Here is a 7911-nt window from a genome sequence, read left to right on the forward strand (position 1 = left end):
GTGCCCATGAATGGCTGGGTGCTAATATTTTATTGTTGCCTAGTTCATGCATTTTTCATTCTCAACATATTTTTAATTGGCCTTATAAGTTTGGCATTTGTACAGTTGTTGAGCCTCCAGAATGATTTCACTCCACACTTCACAAAGTGGTAGTGATATACTCCCAATAACATGTTTTTTTCTGGGATGTTGTTTTATGTCAAATGGACACACACATTTTTGCACACCTAGTGGCACATTCTCAGGGTGTTTTGGGCACGGAGGATAGGCCCAAATTCATCATTGAATGGCACCTGGGAGGTGGCTTCACGGTTTTTAGGGGCTGGCATGTATGTAAAGTATGATTGCACCAGCTGCGTGCATGCAGTCTCTCCACGCGCCCTGTGGCCAGGCATGTGGAAGGTTGGTGCCTGTGGGTGAGGCCGGTGTCCCACATGCATGTCCACTGGTACACCATGCCGTATGACTAGATTGTGCAGGACACATGGAGCTACAATGATTCTACAGACTACTGGTGGTGACTATAGCAACACTCCACCAGAGTGGTAAAGGGAGCGGAACCGTGACTTTAGTAGTCCAAATGTGCACTCCACTATGCCCCTAGTGGCTACATGTGCAGTATTGTACCTCACCTGAGCTGGTGTTGTGGGGTTCCAGGTGGGTGTCATCATAAAAGTAGTCAGCAGGTAGGCACTTTGCCCTGTAAATGTGTACATGGTTGTCATTGTCATATATTGGCGGGGTCTATTGTTCAGTGTGTGACATGCAGGCATGTGCAAGAGCTTTCATACTCACAAATGAGTCATGCCATGTTTTCCAGATACCAGGGCCTGGTGCAGTGGTAACATGCAGACGATGTAGCTGCCATGTGTGCTGCAGGGGTAATTAGCATTGACTTCCATGATTATTCCCTTGGCATCACACACTACCTGAACATTGATGGAGTGCCAGTGCTTTCTGTTCCGGTAGATATGCTCTGTCAGTCGGAAAGGCCGTAGCGCAACCTTTGTGAAGTCTATTGCACCTATTACACGGGGGAAGCGGGCCACTGCATAGAAATCCTGCATCACTGTATGCCTTTCCGCTGCTGTTCAGTGCATATATATGTGCCTGCATGCATGTGCGGTTATGCAGGACAGCACCTGGTGTAGACAACCTGACTGGGTGGCCTGTGATATCCCACCAACTACTGCAGTGATCTGATGGATGGACCCAGTGGCAAGGAAATGGAGGGCAGTCAGATCTGTTTGTAGCAGGCTAGGGGCTTGGGAGTAGATTGTGGGTGATGTTAGGTCATCTTCCCACTCCCTGACAAGGTTTAGAATGATATGGTGGGGAATCTCTACCTGCCATAGACTTGGTCATCTGGCATCCCAAAAAGTGTAGTGCGTGTTGTGAAGATCTGGGCCCTGGGCATCCTCCTCCTCCTGTGTTGTCTGTGCCCAATAGCTCCGAGTACTGCTGGATTTATCGTGGCTTTAGACGTTTGTTTGGTGTGTATTGTGCGCTTCATACGGATGTGTTCCTCTGAGTGTTGAATGCGTGTTGACATTTAAGCCTGCTATCATGTGGCATATGGCTTCTAGGATTTATAAGTACTTTTTCTCAACCCGATGCTCCAGCTCAAATCCATGAATTCGGTTGTATTTGTGCGGTGATGGGCGTGTGCGATTGCTTAGCCGTGCATGTCCCTCAACACACCCACATTATCATGTGTTCTTCCTCATTCTGCATATTCCTCCCCCTATTTTGGTTGATGCGCAAGCCTGGCCCACACTCTGCGTGGAGTCACACGCAAGGCACTCGTCGTCTCGCAGAGATGTGCCGTGCCTGCGTGAACTCCATGCAAGTCCCAAGAAGAACGTCCTGCGCAGTTGGTTCCATGAATCGACGAACGTGGATCTGCGTGCTGTTTGCCGCACAAGTTACCTATTTTCAGCCTAAATAATTCCATGAATTGGGCAAGCATTGCTCTGGTGTAAAAGAATGTTAAAATAATATGCTTTGAGCACTACAGCAAATGTTGGCCTTATGCCCTTAATGTTTGTCATGTAGAGCTTTATATTGAATTCTTCCTAATTCAAATCCCAAATAGGTGTCATTATTACCCAATTTAATGGCACTTAATTTATTTTCAGAAGGATAAAAGGCTGAATCCACCCTGTTGGGAGTCAAGCTTATGAAGTGCAGACTGGCCTTGCGCTTAGCCTGCTGATTTAGTCACACAGTCTACACAGCATTATTGAAGATGGCGTATTTACACCACCTAAATAGGCTAGCTTGATATTGAATTGTTTAAGGGACTGGTCTACATGTTATTTATTTATTACATTTATATAGCGCGCAGGCAGCCCAAGGGCATTGTGGCGCTGTTACTTGTAAGGGAACTTAGTTACAGGTACAGGTATAGGTTGTGCCTTGGGTTACAGTGAGGCAGGATCCTCCTGTTTATTTCTCCAGGGTGTGAAATTCCATTCTGGGAATGGACAGTGGGGAAGGTTTTGTGATATATACCTTCATCCCACGGTGAGAATAGAAATTAATGAATAGATGTTGAAGAGCTGTTGCTGGTTGAAATATCAGGGAATATCAGTGCATCTTTTTTCATCGAGTATTAAGATTACGTGTAGTAGATTGCATCAACTGTATACCCTTGGGATTCAGGATCTCATTATATTGTATTTAGTTATTTATATAGCGCTCTTTCCCCATTTGTATGCCCTCAATGCACTTTTTTCTGGTTGGAACACCCTCAGTGACCACAGTCAAGGTGTCAAGGAAAGTCCTAGAAGTTTTAGTTTTAGGAGATCCGTGTGTGCATTTTTTCCGGTCTAGGGCTTGCGTGGCTGACAGGGTTCGACTAAGTAGCCCAATGGTCCAGGCACCTGGGAGGGCCCTGTTGGATGTTGTGATAGAGAGCTATTGTTGAGAGATTCGATGTGTGGCCGGCTATACCGAATTTCCTATTGTTGGTAGTCACTGTATGCTAGTGGCAGAAGTGTTGAGGTAAGTATAGTGTTTCAATGTGAACGGTTATGTGTGCTGCTAGAACAGAAAGCATAGCCGTAGCTGCATTGTATGGTGCCTGGGTGCTTGGTCGTGCCTGCAACCTGCGTCCTCAGATGCAGTGTAGATATACGTACCACAGGTCTTCAGGGTATATATGTACCGTGGTCTTCAGAGTTGTTTGGCTGGTGTGATCTCCATTCTGAGCGAACGGGGTGGTCTCATCATTCATGGTCTCTCTGGTGAAAAGGGCCCTAGGATGCGCCTGGCGTGGGTGGGTATATTGCATGGGTGTGGGCTACTCAGGGCTACTTATCTCATTTTTTGTGGTCTCTCCTGTGGACGGGACTGGTGGGCGGGGAGCGTGGTGAGAATGTCGAATGCTGTGTCAGGAGTAATTCCCCTTCCAGATGCAGGGCTAATTAGGATATTTCAATATGAAATGTTACTGCTTGGTATATAATTGCTCTAGATTGGAAGTTGGAGTTTCTATACACTCAGGGAATTGCAATACGGCTAAAATAATCCGCCCGGAATAGTGTTTGTACATGAGAAGGAGAATGTTCCTAAAGGTGAGGAATGATTTCTCTCTAGAGTGCACCCTGTTCTCACCCCTGAGACTCCGTCTTGCTTATTCAAGTTATATCTCCTCAGCAAGGCCCTTGTCTGTGTTTTGTAATTATTCCTTAGTACAATTACGCAATATAAATCAATACTCTGGTTTATATTTGTGTTTATGTGTAGATAATCAGTGAAATGACACCAACAGTTATGCATTCCTGTATGGAGAAATGAAGTACGGGACGGGTACACTGTTACAGGCAATATCTGATTTAGGTTAAGTCCAAGATGTAGAGCTGAAATAGATCACAGTTCAATCACTGAACAGTCGCACTGGCTATAATCACCTCTGAACCCACTGGGCAATTACATGTCTTCCTTTATGGGTAATCTTACAGAAACATGAACTATTCATTCAAATGCACTTTCTTAAATTATTGGTGGAAGCTTCAGTGCGATTTGAAAGCCACTGAGAAAGTTGTATGGGAATTACCATCATAGCAAGTAAATCATATTACTACATGCTCAAGCTGTCTTTAACATAAGGCTGGTCTTCGACAGTTAAATATGTGTGTGTCCTCATAGTCAGCCAGCTCTATGACACATCAAGTGTGACACTAGAAGCAATCAGATTTTGTTTAGAAAATGATGCGTTTGTTTTTAACAAGCATTTTTGTTGTATCCGATTCTAGGAATAACAATGGAATCATTGTTTATTGCCTGCAATGCAAACCAAATCTTTGGGTGGTGGGAGCACATGGCGGTATTTGGCTGTGATGTACTGCTGACCTCATGGTTGTGTGTGATGTGAGAAAGAGCAGTTCCATGAGCAGGCTAAAATACGTTATTGCAATAACACACATCTCAAGTTAACCATCAATATTATAAGATTCGAGGTGACCTTGTTGATGTGAAGGTCAGCATTGCGACTCATGAAATGGTGCTGCGAATTATACGAGCCCACAGCAACATAGCATTTCTTTTAGTTCCCAATCACCATTATTTACATTTCTAAAATAATACAACAAATGCGATCAGCTGTATTATGGGGCTTTATGATGAGTTATTGTGCACTACGGATTTAGTGAAGACTGTAACTGGTATGCACATTGTTCTAAGGATAGGTGCCACAGTGGGGATAACTCCTAAGAGCAGGAGCCTTAGCTATTCTCGAGCCAATACTGTTATTCGTTCATTGATTGTCTAAATCAGGATGTTGGGTCAGTCCATTGTTCCCATTTGGCTATCCCATCACAAAAATTATCCAAAATCTATTGCAGCATTTATTTAATGCCAAGCCATTATGGTATTTTGCAATATCAAGGGACAAATACTGCAGTTCTAACTTTAACCATTCTACAAATGGCCACTGCCTTAAAACCCCAGACCTTCAATAACATAAATAGTGGTGTCATTAAAAGACATGCATTGTGCACTGTAGTACCTCCATATCACTGGCGTATGATGTATGCTCGAACGGTTCTCCAAATAAAGTGGTGCTAGCAGACCAACAGGGCAACCGTTTCTGGTTGGCATCCCTCCTTGTACCATAATGTTTCTGCACTATATAATTTTAACAATAACCGTAGACATCTTTCCATGGGCACCGAGCACAGTAATGTCTATTTAGTTCATGGGTGAAAAAAAGCACTCTTGGTTGTAGTGCTATAGGAAATTGAGCCTGTTTAGCAGTGATGGATGCCCACATAGTCTGCACACGATGGCAGGTCTAGCACAGGTCAGCAGATGTTCCTGGTTAACCATATTTCATCCAGCAGTCCAGCCAATACTTCAGACAAACCTGACACATGTTGAAAACATACTACATGCTTTGGAGTCGCTTAGACTGAATGTCTCTGTTCTTTACTCTGCAACATCTGCCATAATACGTAAGTGACCATATCCACTGGTTCAGTCTTTGGCCCCCTGGTATTCTAAACAAGCATATGTTAAGATCACATTTCTATCCATGTTATCATTAATCACTTACGGACAGAATTGTTTCATTTTGTGCCCATTGCCTGAAAGTCCACTTCCCAGTGTATCAGTTTTCTGTCCAGTCTCCCACATTTACTGAGCTCTGACAACAGAGTATAATGATGCCCCAAAAGATCTCAAAGGTCACTCGTCAGTGTCTCAAAATGGACTTTTATTGAATTGTTTTAAATGTCCCTCATATTAAGAAAGCTTGTTCCGTGGTTCATGCTCCAATCCACAGCTTTTATTAACTTGTCAGCAAGTCAAAAATAGCTGTTAGTTATAAAATGGGAACTCGATTTCCATTTGACCCCTAACTTGTTCGGTCCAAACCACCCAGACCAAACCAGGTAAGTGTGGTCTGGGTGGGGCGTACAACAATCACAGTATTAAAAAAAGCCCTGCCAATCTTCTTACCTACATAACATAGCATACCAAAATTAGCAAGCTAATAATTAGTATTCCGATCACTGCTGTGTACCAACCTTTAGGTAGTTTTTATATTACTGATGTGTCCCATACTTAGGTGTTCTTCCTTTATCCACATATCTCAAATCTAGATGTTTTGTTTTTACTGTTGTGCCTCCAATTTAGGAGTTCACCCTCTGTCCAGGTGAAGTTTAACTAGGCATCACATTTAGAGTGAATTGTGAAGTGTAGCTATGCATCACACTTCAATAGAGCTGTGAGATTTAGCCAGGCATCACACTCAGAGTGAAATGAGAAGATTAACCATGCATCACACTTAGAGTGACATATGAAGATTATGCATGCATCACACTTAGATAGAATTATGACGTTTAGCCATGCGTCATATTTAGATGGAATTGTGAAATTCAACCATGCGTCCCTTCTGGATAAAGCTGTGAACATTAACCATGCATCACAGTTAGTGTCAGGTTCAGGTCAAACTCCCCCATCTCCTCAGCTGAGTCCTCAGAGGAACGATCCTTAAGTACAGTTTCAGGCTTCTTATTGTCCTTCTTCCTTTCCTTGGGTTGGTTATCCCTTAGTTTCCGACCTTTTCTTTCGTGTAAATAAGGTCTGGCCCCTCCAGAGGCCACCGTGACAGAGATGAGAAACTGCCCAGGGAGGCCCCCAGGAGGGCCAGCCTCGCCCCAGGGAAAAAGCCGGAAGGCAGAAAAAACCCTGGTTCTGCAGAGGAAAGTAAAAGTTGTTTCCAAAGACAAAATTCTAGTAATGAATCTCGTACTGCAAGATGTTAATGGCTCAATTACACAGAAGAATATTCTGAACCGAAATTCAGGGGAAAAGTACTGGAGCGGACAGGAAATGTAAATAAAGTATAAACTGTGGTAAAGAATCCCCTAATACCAAAAGAATACTAAGTTAAGTAGGACCGGCTAGTCGCCGGGAGCAAGTAAGAAAATGAAATGTAAGTCGCGAGAGCTGTTCGCGTACAGAAAAGAAACCCTGCCGTTCGCCTGTTAAATAAAAGCGGCAGGGTTAGTATGGCAAGGCGCCGTGAATGTAAGCAGGGAGGATGAAAGAATAGCAACAGAAGGCAACCAGAAAAAGGGTAGCAGTTAAACAGGCAGGAGTCCGTACAAAAAGCAAAGGAGAAATTGAAAACACAGATACCAAAATAGATGGCCCCCAGGAGGAGGGGGGCCGGAATACTATGGAGTAATCACAAGAAAAATGCACAAGAGTAGCACCGGAGTGCGAGCGAAGTAGCAAGAGGAAAACAGATACAACGCACCGGCAGAAGGGGAGGAGGCGGAAGTTATAGTGCAGACCGCCATGTTGGATGAGGACTAGAGCGCTACCCAGAATTGAATTAATGCCGCCAGTAATTCCACACTTTCCACCCACCGATCCTGACAGTATACCCCCTTCTCCTCGGGGGTCCCCCTGGTTTGCCCGGGTGGAAGTGGTGAAATCTCTTAATCAATCGGGGAGCATGAATATGGCTCACTGGTTCCCAGGATCTCTCATCCAACGGATATCCCTTCCAATGCACTAGGTATTGTAACCTACCCCTGCGGTACCGGGAATCAACCAAATAGGCCACTTCATATTCTTCAGGTGTTGGTTTAACTTGAGCACGTACCCTGTGGACTGGTCTTTGGAAAGGATCTTCCTTGTATTCCTTGAGTAAAGAGACATGGAAGACCGGATGTACCTTCTTGAGGTAATCAGGGAGTTTGATCTTAAAAGCAACAGGATTAATCCGTTGGACAATGGGGAAAGGTCCGAGGAATCGGGGGGAAAATTTACCAGAATGGACCCACCTGGGCAGGAAACGGGTAGACAACCAGACCAATTGACCCACCTGCCAAGTAGGGTTGGGGCTTCTACTCTTGTCTGCCCATTTCTTTTGAGCCTGTTGACTGACCAGGTGTG

Source organism: Ambystoma mexicanum, chromosome 6p (assembly GCF_040938575.1).
Source record: "Ambystoma mexicanum isolate Mex_15411 chromosome 6p, UKY_AmexF1_1, whole genome shotgun sequence".
In the NCBI taxonomy this organism is placed as follows: Eukaryota; Metazoa; Chordata; class Amphibia; order Caudata; family Ambystomatidae; genus Ambystoma; species Ambystoma mexicanum.